Here is a 14,142-nt window from a genome sequence, read left to right on the forward strand (position 1 = left end):
CAACGTTTTTAGAAGTCCTTTAAAAATGTATCTATAAGATACATTCTATAAGTTTAAGAACATTTGTGACTTACCAGTGGGATACATACACTGTAAATTTTACTCCTAAAATTATCTATTTGGTAAAATCTCTAGGAAAAGTCCTATCAAGAAAATAATTGTTTTGGATTAACTTTTTTCTGGAATGTCAAAAAGAATTAAGGTAAACACACATACTTAAAACGTTAATACAACAATATTAATCCAGTTGAATAAATAAAAGAAAGTGGCACCAACTTTATGGCAATTTTTCAAGACTGAGTTGTAGGTTAAGGATATTATAAAACAAATAATTTCCTCAGATAAGAATGATCGTTCTCAGCACAAGCCAACAGCATTCAAAATAAAGTGCTATGAGAAAAAGTAGCTCCACAAACTTCAGCTTATTCACAGATAAACAGAAATGTTATCTTGATATTTAGGCCTGACATATTGATTTCCAACCAAGAACTGTGTCTTAGGACTGAAGCCAGAATCCAGAGAGTTGTAGCATGTCCTCCTCCTCCTCCACAGAACCTGGGCCCCAAGCAACCACTGTGCAGTTTACAGTGACAGAGGGCCACTTACTGGGTAAGAAGGGTTTAGATCCTTATGGAGATTGGCAAAATTTTTGTAATTTGTCCCCCAGGATTGCATGAATGTGAAATACCCACAGAGAGGGTTCTACTTCATTGTACTTCCTTTAGAATATCTCTCCTACAAAAAAAGTGGTGGTTCATCATACTTGAGTCTTTCCAAACCTTCACACTTAGAGTGACTTCAGAAAGAAAATGTTGTACTAACCAATGCCTCCTCTGGAACTCTAGTTCAGGAGATGGTGAGTGTCAACAATGACCAATGGGCTTCTGCTGCTGGACCTTGTGGCCCAGCATATCCTGGGCAGGCATGATGTCTCCTCTTGCTCCAGGAGAGTTTGGTCTTCTTTAATTCTGAGTCACTGTACCTGAATCACCTTTTCAGATAGATCACTGGACATCCTACTTCCAAAGGGAGTCAAACTCTTGCTCATTGGAAAGAATCATCCCATTTCTGAAACTCTGCCACCACTGCAGTAGGGTTAAATGGGTCTGACACCTCACTCTTGTGCTTCATTAACTCTTCATCCAGCCACATTGTCATCATCTCAGACATGGTCTTTTCAATTTCAGCAGAGAGTTCAGGACCTTTCACCATGACCTTCATCACCACTGGTCTGTTTTCACACCGGTTAGACAATTTGGGGTTTGTGTTTCAAAAGTCATGATTCATAACCATGAAGTGGACGATGCTGGCAAATTAAATACTAGACTAATGTGACAGTATGTGCTTTGGGAGCACAGGAATAGAAAATAATGTGGGAGAGGAATCAGAAAGTGAGTAATTTCCTGAAAACACAGCAGTTGTCTTCTGGTTTGTTTGGAATTGGGTCACTTGGCCTGCACAAATATAATTGCTTGGTCTGCAGTCATTTTTGTTGCAAAAACTAAATAATATGCTATTAAAACACCTGTTTGGCTGAGCCCTGGGTGACAATAAAAGGCTACTTTTTCTTCCTGTATTATCAGTGATCCAGGATGAGAAAACACCCTTAATTGCTTGCTCCTGCTCACTCCAGTAGGCTGGGTTCTCACATTTGCATGCTGTACCACCACACACCATGGACCACATGAGTGTCCAGGGATGACATTCTAATACCCGTCCTCCCACTTTTGTATACTTTGGGGTTGGATGTTCTGGATTTCCTTTCATGTTTTCAGCAAACACATTATTATTCACCAATATGGAATATGGTTGTTCATTTGGAGGCAAGACTCCTGCAGCCTTGGGAGTCTCTTTTGGAGCTTTGTTGTCACTGTCAGGATCCGAAGCCCTTTGAGCCAGTGGTCTCACTCATCATCCAGGGCCCAGAGGCTCAGGCTGACAGGCAGGGCTGGCTACCATGGAGGTGCTACCTCTGAAGGTCTACTGGAGACCTCCCAGGACACTCCCTGCTGCTCAGGGTGGGAAGAGAAGTCCAGCCCAGTGCATAGACAACGTCTTCCTTGGCAGGCCACACACCTGCAATTCTGTATTGATACATGTCTCTGGAATGGCCCTCTGTACTCTCCAGTCCTTTTTTATCTGGTGTGTCTAGGTCAGGTTTCTCAGTAGGTAGAGTCAAGGGGCTAGTTGGTGTGCCATCATCTCTAGCTGCAGCTGTGGGGGAGGACCCACCATGAACTCCTCACCTTGTTCTTGGTGGAGTTCAGTCCCTCCTTTGTGGCCTCTCCATGAACTGACAGAAACACTGGCCTCAGTTGTGGAAATTGGCTGGAATTTTTGTGTTACCATCTTTTCAACATATAATTGTTGTAATCTTGAAGATTCAGACTTTATTAGAAGATTTGGAGGGCAAGGGTTGAACAGTAGGAGAAAATATATACTTACCAGAGATTAGTCTTAATACTGACTATAACCAAAAGTTTAGCAAGTTAAGTTTTAATACTTTTATTTGCCTTTACACGTCTCAGAATTGGGATTTAAAAAATAAATCATGATTAGACTTAAATTAATTCAGGGACAACATGATTTTAGCAGAGTCTCCTTTAATAGTTCTTATCCAACACTCAGGCATCAGACCTCTTTCTCTATAGCCTCTCTACTTACTTTCGGTAGGGCTGACACAGTGTGCATCTCATGTTATATTAAAAGAAGTTATTCTTAAAGAACCTTCTTTCCTTTGATACGTCCATGTTGACTGTGTTTTGGTTATACTTTTCCAACAGGTGTTTAACAGCAAACTGGTCAAAAATTGATCTTGTTTCTATCTACTATTAAGGTCACATTAGATTCCTCTAAGGTCCCTCTTGGGAACTTGTGAAAAGCCTTTTGTTGTCCTTCTTGATTGGTTGTGCTGTCTTCCAGGAAGGGTCAGGGTCTTGCTGACCAATCCTGACTTCCCATGGTATCAAGTATCAAGGACATTTCTCTCTTCAATAATCCTCCTCTTTGCCTAATGTATACTGGTTGACTGCCTGTTGTGCAGGATCTTCAAGATCGCCCAGATCAGGACATCAGGGATTCACCAGATTTGCACAACATTTAATGGGGTTCTGTCATTCTCTGGATCCTGGATGACTTTAGAATGCAAGGGCCTATTTATTGGTGGCTCTTTCCTTACTCATTTTAATTCCATTGCTTTAGTCTCCTAGGTTTGGTTTAAAACATTGAGAAGGTCCTTTACCACTCTTGAAGTGGAATTAATAGTTTCAGCTTTAATATCTATAATTTTTACAGCTACCCCTTTCCATTAATTGGGGTCAGTATTATAATTTATCTTCCCTGTAGGTGAGCTTTTATTATCTCAAATTAACCCAGATTGTTTTGTTAGCTGTGGCATTTCTGCAATATACCAAAAGACAATGGTAATGATATTGTACAAGGCAAGTACAAAGCAAAATTATTACATGCAAAGCAAATCCAGATTGTATAATAATTTTGAAAATCAGATGGAATATATGAACCACCAGTTAATTTGACTTGTTTTCTGATTGTCTTTATTATTATTTTAGGTTACCAGTGTCCAATTTTTAATCAGATTATCATGGTTTGGAAAGCCAAGTCTTTGGACACATTTAATTATTTTTTTCTTAAAGTTGATGGGCATAATGCTTTTAGGATCACATAAATATAAACCTGGAAAATTACTAATAATTCTAGTTTGGAGGACACGTATATTCTAGTGTGTTTTCTTAAGCTTTGGCATTTTAGTAGGCACCAATAAATATACAATAGATGTTTTAATAAGTAGAAGGAATACATTTTAAAATAATGGTGAAGTATAGTTGAGTAAATATATAAACAGTAACAGAGTCTTTATTATCATTATTAAGCTTTATGTACTAGACACAATTTAATGTGCTATTCTTTTATAAGACTAGAAAGACACTAGAAGTATTTCCTCCATTACCAGCACAGACATAGGAGTAATATGCTATACTATGATGTAGTTATGTCACTAAGAAAGAGGAATGTTTCAGCTCCATTGTAATCTTATGGGACCACAATTATATATGCCAGTGTGGATCAAAACATTATGTGTTGCATGGATGTGTAGACATAAGAATTTATTTCTATTTTAAATTTATCATTTCATGTTTTATACTTCTCCATGTTATTATTCTTAAAATGTAACCTAATAGTTTCACACTATGATATTAAGTGAATAAATCATAATTTTGAGAATAATTTCCTTTTTTTCAGAATCTTTGGAAGTACTTCTTCATTTAACAACTATCAACTGAAAGTATTGTACTGAACAATGTAGGCAAACTCTCCTGGGGCTTAAATGCTAGGAGTTCTGAGAGGGACTAATAATAAACAAATGTCAGATGCTAATAAATGCTGTAAAAAAACAGGAAAAGGAATTTAGAGGACAACCAGATTGCTATTTTACATAGAATGGTTAACAGAAATAAGGGGGCAATGAGTACTTTGGCTCATAATGGTTTTTACTTTTTCAAACAATTTTGTCAAGATAGTTCTCCAGTAATAAAAACTACCATCAAGGAATGTGAATTCTCAGAAAGTTCTATCCATGAAAGGGCAGAAGGGGTAGGACTACAAGGGAGCAGGTGAGTGTAACTCAACCCCAGGGGTAAACTTATACCTGAAGACTAGCCTTGCTATCCCATCTGGGTCAACACCAAAGCCACAAAGATTGTTCAGAGCCTCATGCTTCAGGACTGGAAGGCATGGTCTTTCAGACTGGCTTCCCATAGCTCAGTCACTGTAGTATGCTCATTTTGTCTTTTGGGTATAAACCAAGACTTGGGTAGCTGACTCACCTGGTGGTTCCATTTCAACTTTTCTGAGAAATCTCCATACTACTTTCTTTCAAGAGTGGGTATACCAATTTTCAGTCAAAACAACAATGTATGAATGCACCATTTTCCTCACATCCTCACCAACATTTACTGTTACTTATATTCTTGATAATTGCCTTTCTGACTGGAGTGAGATGAAACCTCAATGTAGTTTGAATTTGCATTCTTCAAACTGCTAGAGATGTTAAACATTTTTTCATATATGTGTTGACTGATCATATTTATTCTCCTGTGAAATACCTGTTCAGTTCCTTTGCCCATTTATTAATTGGGGGTTTTTGTTTGTTTGTTTGTTTTGGTTTTGGTTTTGGTTTTTTTAGGGTAAGCTATTTTCAATTCTTTGTAGATCCTAGATGTTAATGTTCTATCTGAGGTACATGTGGCAATAATTTTCTCCCCTTCTGTAGGCTCTCTCTTCACATTCTTGATTGTTTCCTTTTCTATGAAGAATCTTTTTTAGTGTGATTCCATCCATTTATTGATTCTTGATTTCATTCTTGTGCTTTAGGAGTGTTGTTAAGGAATTCAGATCCATAGCAAACATGGTGAAGAATTGGGCCTTTTTTTCTTTTATTAGGCAAAGGGCCTCTGGTCTAATGCCAAGGTCCTTGATCCACTTAGAGTTGAGTTTTGTGCAGGGTAAGAGATAAGCATCTAATTTCATTTAGGAACACATGGATTTCCAGTTTTCTCAGCACCATGTGTTGAAGAAATATATTCTTCAATGTTTTTTTGTTCCTTTGTCACTAGACAAATTTATGTGGGTTTGTCGCTGTTTCTTCTATTCTGTACTATTGGTCTTGTATCAGTTTTGGTGCCAGTACCATGCCATTTTTGTTACTATGGCTCTGTAGTATAATTTATAGTCTAATAGTGATGCTTCCTGCTTCACTTTTCTTGATCAGCATAGCTTTGCCTATTCTGGGTCTCTTATTTTTCCAAATGAATTTTATGATTGCTTTTTCTAGTTATATGAAGAATGTCATTGGCATTTTAATAGGAATAGCACTAAATCTATACAATACTTTTGGTAGTATGGCCAATGTTAATTCTGCCTATCCAAGAGCATGGAAGATCTTTCTATCTTCTAAGGTATTCTTCAATTTCATTGTTTAATGTTCTGTAGTTTACACTGTAGAGGTCTTTGACATATTTTGTTAGATTGATTACCAATTTTTTGAGGCTATTATGAATGGGGTAGTTTTCCTAATTTATCATTCAGTGAATTCATCACTGATGTAGAGGAATGCATTTGATTTATGGGTGTTGATTTTATGTTCTGCTATATTGCTGAATTAATTTACTAGTTCTAGAAGTTTTCTGGTGGAAGTTTTTGGATCTTCTAATTATAGAATTTTATTTCTGACAAATAGTGATTGAGTTCCTTTTATCCTATTTTTATCCCTTTAATTTATTTCTCCTCTCTAAATGCTCTGGCTAGAGATTTAAGGACAATGTTGGATAAAAGTGGTTAAAGAGAGCATCCTTGTCTTGTTCCAGTTTGTAGAGGGAATGATTTCAATTTTTCTCCATTGATAATGATGTTGGCAAGGTGCTAAGCAACCCAGTGAGACCCTGTCTCTAAATAAAATACAAATAGGGCTGAGGATATGGCTCAGTGGTCAAGTGCCCCTGAGTTCAACCCTTAATATAAAAAAAATAAAACAAGGAAAAGCAAAAGTCACTCAGTACTATTGTGTTGTGGTCTATTTCATTCTTGAAATTGAGAATGGTTTGTTTAATGTATATAGATGCTTCAGTGGAGCATGAATATTTACAATTACAATTTATGTCTTTTTGATGTATAATTTCATTAAGCAGTGTGAAATATTCTTCCTTGTCCCTTATGATATACTTAGGATTTAGATCCATTTTAACTTATCTGAGGGTAGAAAGTCCTGCTTGTTTACATGATCCAGGTGAGGTGTTTTTTTCCATTCTTTCACCTTCAGTACATGGATGTCATTGTCTAGAGGTGTGTCCATTGAACACAGCATATTATTGGATCTTTTTTTTAATAAATCTGCCAGTCTATGTCTTTTGATTGATGAGTTTAGGCCATAAACATTCAATGATATTGAGATATGATATGTATTCCTGGTCATTTTTATCATTTCTCAGGTTTAATTTAAAGTAGTTTAGCCTTTGATTGACTATTTATTCAATGTAGATTCTCCCTTTGCTGCTTTTCATTTTCTTTAATTTCATCTTTATGGAATATTTTGTTGAGGATATTCTGTAATGTAGGCTTTTTCGCTGTGAATTCTTTTTAACTTTTGTTTATCATGGAAGGCTTTAATTTCATGTATAAACCTAAAGCTTAATTTTGCTGGATATAGAGTTATTTGTTGGCTTCATTTTTTTCAGAGCGTGGTATATATTATTCCAGTGCCTCCTAACCTTGAGGGTCTGTGTTGAAAAATCAGCTGGGATCCAAATTATTTTCCACCTATGCTTAATCTGATATTTTTCTCTCCCAGCCTTTAAAGTTCTGTCCTTATACTTTATGTAAGGCATTTTTATTATAATATGCCTTAATGTGGGTCTGATTTAACTTTGTACATTAAGGATCCTAAAAGTCTCTCATATTTGATTTTCCATTTCATTCTTTAGGTTTGAGAAGTTTTCTGATATTATTTCATTGTAAAGATTGTGCATTCATTTGGTTTGTATCTCTGTGCCTTCATCTATCCTGATAAATCTTAAACTTGGCCTTTTCATGTTATCCCATAATTATTGGAAGTTCTCTGCATGATTTCTTACCATTTTCTCTGCATGATCAATTTGATTTTCAACATTGTATATTTCATGTTCATTGCCTGAAACTGTTTTTTGCAAGTGATCCAGTCTGTTCATGATGCTTTCAATTGAATTTTTATTTTGATTTGTTGATTTCTTCATTTTGAGGATTTCTGCTTGATTTCTTTTTAGGATCTCTCTTTATTGATATGATCTTTCACCTCCTGAAATTTATCTCTGATTCTATTCCTTACATCATTCTTCATGGCACAGGTTGCTTTAATTATGAATATTCCAAACTCCATCTCTGACATTTCTTTTACAGTGTTGTCAATGAATTTTATTATTGGAGCATCTTAGTTTGCATTATTACCTAGTTTTTCCATGTTGTTCATGTGTCTGCCTATGTAGCAGTGTGTAAAAAAGACAATACGGTGTCTTTCCTGTAGACTTATACTATCCCTGGGGGTTGCCAGTACCTTGCCTTTAAAGGGAGAGACCAATATTAACAGCACCCAATGCAAACAGTATACAGCTTTAAACCAAATAATTCCTTTTAATATGTCTACGTTTTGTTGCAATGAAGAAATTATGTATTCAATTATTGTATATGATATAAACAGTAAGTTAGCAAAAGGGTTTATAATTTCAAATGGTGAATGGTGGACAAAGAAAGAATAGAAGTGGTGTAGTATGTTATGCTTATGAGGTAAGAGGACAGAAGATAGAAGTAAAAATGATTGGAAGAGTGAAAGAGGAATTAATGGAGGTTGGTTGGGAGAAAGTAAATCCAGGGAAAGGGGTTAATATATATATATATATATATATATATATATATATGAAATGATTTTTTAAAAAAAGAAAAAAGGAAAAGGGAAAAAAAAAGTAAAAATAAACGACTACACAACCAAACTGTAACATACTATTTAGACATTCCAGTTCTCAGTAAATTGATATATAAAAAATACTGGGTTTCAAAAATGGTAGAAATGTGACAGAAAAAAAAGGTTATCTTGAAAAATTTAAACAATTGATTTTATTGGAGTTCAAATAGTTTCTCAATTTCCTTTCTCAGCAGCAAAGTCTAGAGTTTGATTCTAAATCTACCCTTAGGATGGTTGGGGTTGGTATGGTGGGAGAGTTAGTTCTATAGGCAGAACTCCTGGAGGTGGGGTGTAGGCTAGGTATTCTCTAGTCTCTTTGCTGTGTGCCAGTTGGTCTGGAGATTTTATGTTAGCACACCTCCAGGGCCCAGCAATTGCCAGTTCATGTTGGAAGACTGCACCTCAGGAATCTCCTCTGGGTTCCACTTGTATATTATAGGAGCCTGTTCTTAGCCCCTTATATCACCTGCAAAACCCAAAATTCCTGGTCTCTGATTTAGTCTCCCAACTCAATCTCTCCTGCCACCACCATTTTGAATTCCTTGTCAGGCATTAGTCTTCCAGCCAGTCTGGAGGCCTGGGTGCCAAGATCTGTGTACCCTTTGCAGAGCTATGTGCTGAACCTGGCAGCTAAGAGGTATGTGGGGCCCAGCCACATCAGAGGCCCAGTTATTCTTTTGGGTGAATCAAGACCAGGCACTGACACCTGTAGGCCAGCTGCCAAGCTGCAACAGATGGGTTAGTCTGGGGACTATGGAGAGTTTGGGTAACTGGAAACTGGGTATCTAGAGGACCCTGTTGAGTGCTGGAATGATGTCAAGGGTGTAACCAAGGGACTGGTGGGTGTTGAAAGTGGGAGGGAGTCAGGGATAAGGTTTGTGCAAGGACCCAGGGAGTGCCAACCTGCGTGGGCCCAGGTACCCAGTGGGTGATGGACCTGCCTCTGGACTAAGAGGGGAGAGCCTGGCTCTCTACAGCATCTCTATCCTGTCTTTCCCTGGGCAACATGCCCCCAGTTTCTGATTTTCCCCAAGATTGCTAAGCTCAGACAGGCACACACCAACCTAGTGGCAAACTCATGGATCTGGGTTTCAGTTTCCATAGGCTCCTCCAAACTGTAATCCCCAAATGTCTTCTGGATTGAGGACAACTGATAAAATCTGGTGGAGATGCTTTTGGATTTTGGTTTTGTCTTGTTGTGTTTGTTTTTTCGATTAGTGAGTCATGCACTCTCAGCTAGTGCAGTCTACCCCTTAAGACACAGGATTTTTCACTCTAATCCTTGGGGAAACATGAGATTCCCTCTGTTTGAGTTCTGGGTAGCTGAGCTAAGAGAAATACTGCCTCACACTAACCCACCATCTTCCATCTCCTCAATTCAAATTCTTTACTGAGTTTTAAGTAGTTTATTTGTCCCTTTATTGTTGAGTTGTAATAGGTTTTATGTATTTTGCATACTAGTTCCTTAAACAATACATGATTTGGAAAATTCTCTCCATAATGTGGGTTGTTTTTCTCTATGTATTGCTTATGACATTTGGTCGTATTGTCATTTGAAATAGGAAACATTTTAATTTTAATGAAGTTGAATTGATCCACTTTTTCTTTTATTGCTTTAAGTTTTTGGTATCATATTTCTTGCTTCAGATTACCAAATCCAAGGCTGTGAAGATTTACACCTGTGTTTTCTACAAAGGTTTTTATAGTCTTGGCTTAGCTCTCTCATTCACTGGTTTAATTTTAATTTTTGTATTTGAAGTGTAGTATGAATCACCTTTTATATTTTTGCTCAAGAATTGCCTATTGTCACAGAAGTATTAAAAGTAAAATCAAACTACTGCTTCTCCATGAAAACAAATTGATACCTTTTCAAAACTCAAAAGATCATAAATAAAAAGATATATTTTCCTTTATTCAATTGATATTGTATGTCACATTGATTTTCAAACCTTATACTCTTGAGATAAATCTAACAGTGTTATGATGTATACAATTCTATATGTTTAAAACTAATTTCAATATCCTAGTACTTTTTTCAAGGAAACTGTGTGTGTGTGTGTGTGTGTGTGTGTGTGTATACACAAATATATAGAATACATATATTCTTCAGGGATATTAGTCAGGTGTATTTATTTCTTGTGCAGTGTTTGTCATATTTTGGTATGAGGAAAATACTGGCATCATTTAAAGGTAGATAAGCTACAAAATCATACCTTGTTCTGTTTCAGGTTATTCTCTTAACTGAAGTTATGAGTCACCTGAGTGAGTAATCCAATTTGCAAGATGGACAATTCATTCCAAAAATAGGATGTGAGATAAAGTTCTAATAAATTTTTCAGGATGTTTGGGCTGCCTTGTCAGTTGGAATAGTTGAGACACATTACAACAGGGTACTTCATGCCCATTCACAGAATCTTCCTCCTGAGGCTCCACTGACAGCTCACCACAAAGAGCAGCACAGGAAACCACATGAAGAAGCACAGGAAACCATTTGATGTCACAGAGTGCAAGTGGTGATCTGCAGCTACTGGAGGAGAACAGCAAAGTCCTGAAACTTTCTTCTTATGGGAAGCAAAAGTTTTATGTCACTAAATGAAGAACAGCAAACCTTTACTTTAGGGTACAGACAAACTCTGGTGAAGTAATAGCTAAACAAGTCTGCCTCTTGCATCTTTTCTCTTGTTAAGGGGTGAAGTAAAAATTCTCTACCAAGGAGGTGATAACAAAAGCACCTTGGATCTGGGAACTAAAGTGAATACTAACCTCGGTGGTCTGCTCACCACTGAGGAAGTAGCATAAAAGAGCTATCGAAGATCAACCACAGGTATATTTCAGTTGGCTCCTGTGGAGAGAACCAGCACAGATGCTGAAAAATTCACCCTGTAAATTCAAACATAAAATGTATTTGCTCCCACAATGAACTTCACACAAAGTAATAAGAATGAGATCTGAGGGAAGAAAGAAGCCTTCATCTGCTAAGGCTATTATAAAATATTATAGAACAGGTGGCTTAACTACAGAATTTTTTCCCTCACAGTTCTTAATCCAGAAAATCAGAGAAGAGGAATACATTCTAGCTAATTCTATTAGGCCTGCATTACTCTAATACCAAAACTAGAAAAAAGACATTGCAGAAAAAATACTACAGACTAAACTTTCTCATGAATATAGATACAAAATCCTCAATAAAATATCGTAAAGGGAGTACAACAATGTATTGAAAGAATATGACCAAGTGAAATTTTTCACAGGTTTTTAAGTTAGTTCAACATTTAAAAAGTCAAATTATTACATCAGTTCAAAGAGATAAAGAAGAAAAAAACCACAATTATGTAAACATATGCTGACAAGGTATTTGTCAAAATCTAATATTGATTCTTTTTTTTTTCTTTTTTAGTAACAACAAATGGTGTGGGGAGAACTGGAAATCCATAGGCAACAAAATGAAATTGAATCCCTATCTCTCACCATGCACAAAAGTTAACTCAAAATGGAACAAGGATTTAGGAATCAAACCAGAGACTCTGCATCAAATAGATGAAAAAGTAGGCTCTAATCTCCATCACGTGGGGTTAGGCCACAAGTTCCTTAATAAGACACCTATAGCACAAGAATTAAAACCAAGAATCAACAAATGGGACAAATTCAAACTAAAAAGTTGTTTTTTTTCTCAGCAAGAGAAATAATATGTGAAGTGAATAGGGAGCCTACATGCTGGGAACAAATTTTTACCCCTCACACTTCAGATAGAACACTAATCTCTAGGATATACAAAGAACTCAAAAAGTTAAACAACAAGAACAACAACAAAAAACAAATAACCAATCAACAAATGGACCAAGGACCTGAACAGACACTTCTCAGAAGAGGATATACAATCAACCAACAAATACACGAAAAAATGCTCACCATCTCTAGCAGTCAGCGAAATGCAAATTAAAACTACTATAAGATACCATCTCACTCCAGTAAGAATGGCAGCCATTGTGAAGTCAAACAACAACAAGTGCTGGCGAGGATGCAGGGAAAAAGGTTCACTCATACATTGTTGGTGGGACTGCAAATTGGTGCAGCGAATTTGGAAAGCAGTATGGAGATTCCTTGGAAAACTTGGAATGGAACCACCATTTGACCCAGCTATTCCTCTTCTTAGACTATACTCAAAAGACCTAAAAACGGCATACTACAGGGACACAGCCACATCAATGTTTATAGCAGCACAATTCACAATAGCTAGGCTGTGGAGCCAACCTAGATGTCCTTCAATGGATGAATGGATAAATGTGGTATTAATACACAATGAAATATTACTCAGCACTATAAAATAACAATATCATGGAATTTGCAGGGAAATGGATGGCATAAGAGCAGATTATGGTAAGTGAAGTTAGTCAATTCCAAAAAAAAAAAAAACAAATACCAAAGGGAGGTGACTCAAAATGGGGTAGGGAGGAAGAGCAGGAGAAGAAAATTACCTCTAGATAGGAAATAGAGGGGGAGGGAAAGACAGGGAGAAGGGGAATTGCATGGAAGATGAAAGGAGACCCTCATTCTTACACAGATTGCATGTATGATGATGTGAGCAGAAAAAAAAAGAAATGTGTCATATTAGATTGGGTAGAGAGAAGTGAGGGGAGGGGAGGTGAGGGTGGCATAGGAAGGACAGCAGAATAAAATAGACAGTATTATTGTTGTATGTATATACAGGACTGTATGACCAAGGTGATTCAGAAACCTGTACACTTAGAAAAAGGAGAAATTATACCCCATTTGATTCAAATGTATGATATGTCAAGATTATTGTACTGTCATGTGTAACTAATTAAAACAAATAATTAAAAAAATACAGGGGATTGAAATCAGGGGCACTTAACCAATGAGCCACATCCTCATACTTATTTTGTTTTGTTTTTATTTAGAGATAAGTTCACACTTAGTTGCCTACTTCTTTCTCATTGCTGAGGCTGGCTTTGAACTTAGCATCCTTCTGCCTCAGTCTCCCAAAACACTGGGATTACAGCTGTGCATCACTATGCCTACCTGATATTCATCCTGGATAACAAATACATTCTCAGCCAACAAACATGAAGTGGGAAGTTCTTCAACTTGATAAAGAAAATCTACAAAAGAAACCTGGAGCACAAATCATCCTTAAAGGTAATAATCTCAAATCTTTCTCACTGAGATAGAAGAAAAGACAAGGAATTCCCCTTTCATGATGCCTATTAAACCTACTGGAAGTGTTTGCTAGTGCAATAAGACAAAAAAGGAAATAAAGGTATACAGATATGGAAGAAAAATAAAACTCTCTTTGTTTGTAGATGAAATAATTATCTGTGTAGAAAAAAATGTCAACAGAATCAACAACAAAACGCTAATTTCTAGAATTAAAAAGTGATTACAGCAAGGTTGCAGGATGCAATACTATTACATTAAAGCCAATCACTTTCCTATTTACCAGGAAAGACATGAGGAATTGGAAATTAAAAACACATTACCATTTACTTAAGCACCAACAGAACTAAGACTTAGATATAGATCTAATACTCAGTAGATGTATAAAGAGAAACCATACAAATTTAATTAATAATAGCAAAGAACTAAATAACAGAGATTCTCTATGTGTTTAGTGAGAA

At 36.5% G+C, this 14,142-nt stretch overlaps 1 pseudogene; it reads right to left on the reverse strand.

Moving 5' to 3' along the window:
- Nucleotides 1-620: 620 nt before the first annotated feature.
- On the reverse strand, nt 621-7,739 carry LOC101956265 (protein tyrosine phosphatase domain-containing protein 1 pseudogene; annotated as a pseudogene).
- Nucleotides 7,740-14,142: the final 6,403 nt, after the last annotated feature.

Source organism: Ictidomys tridecemlineatus, chromosome 6 (genome assembly GCF_052094955.1).
Source record: "Ictidomys tridecemlineatus isolate mIctTri1 chromosome 6, mIctTri1.hap1, whole genome shotgun sequence".
Classification (NCBI taxonomy): Eukaryota; Metazoa; Chordata; class Mammalia; order Rodentia; family Sciuridae; genus Ictidomys; species Ictidomys tridecemlineatus.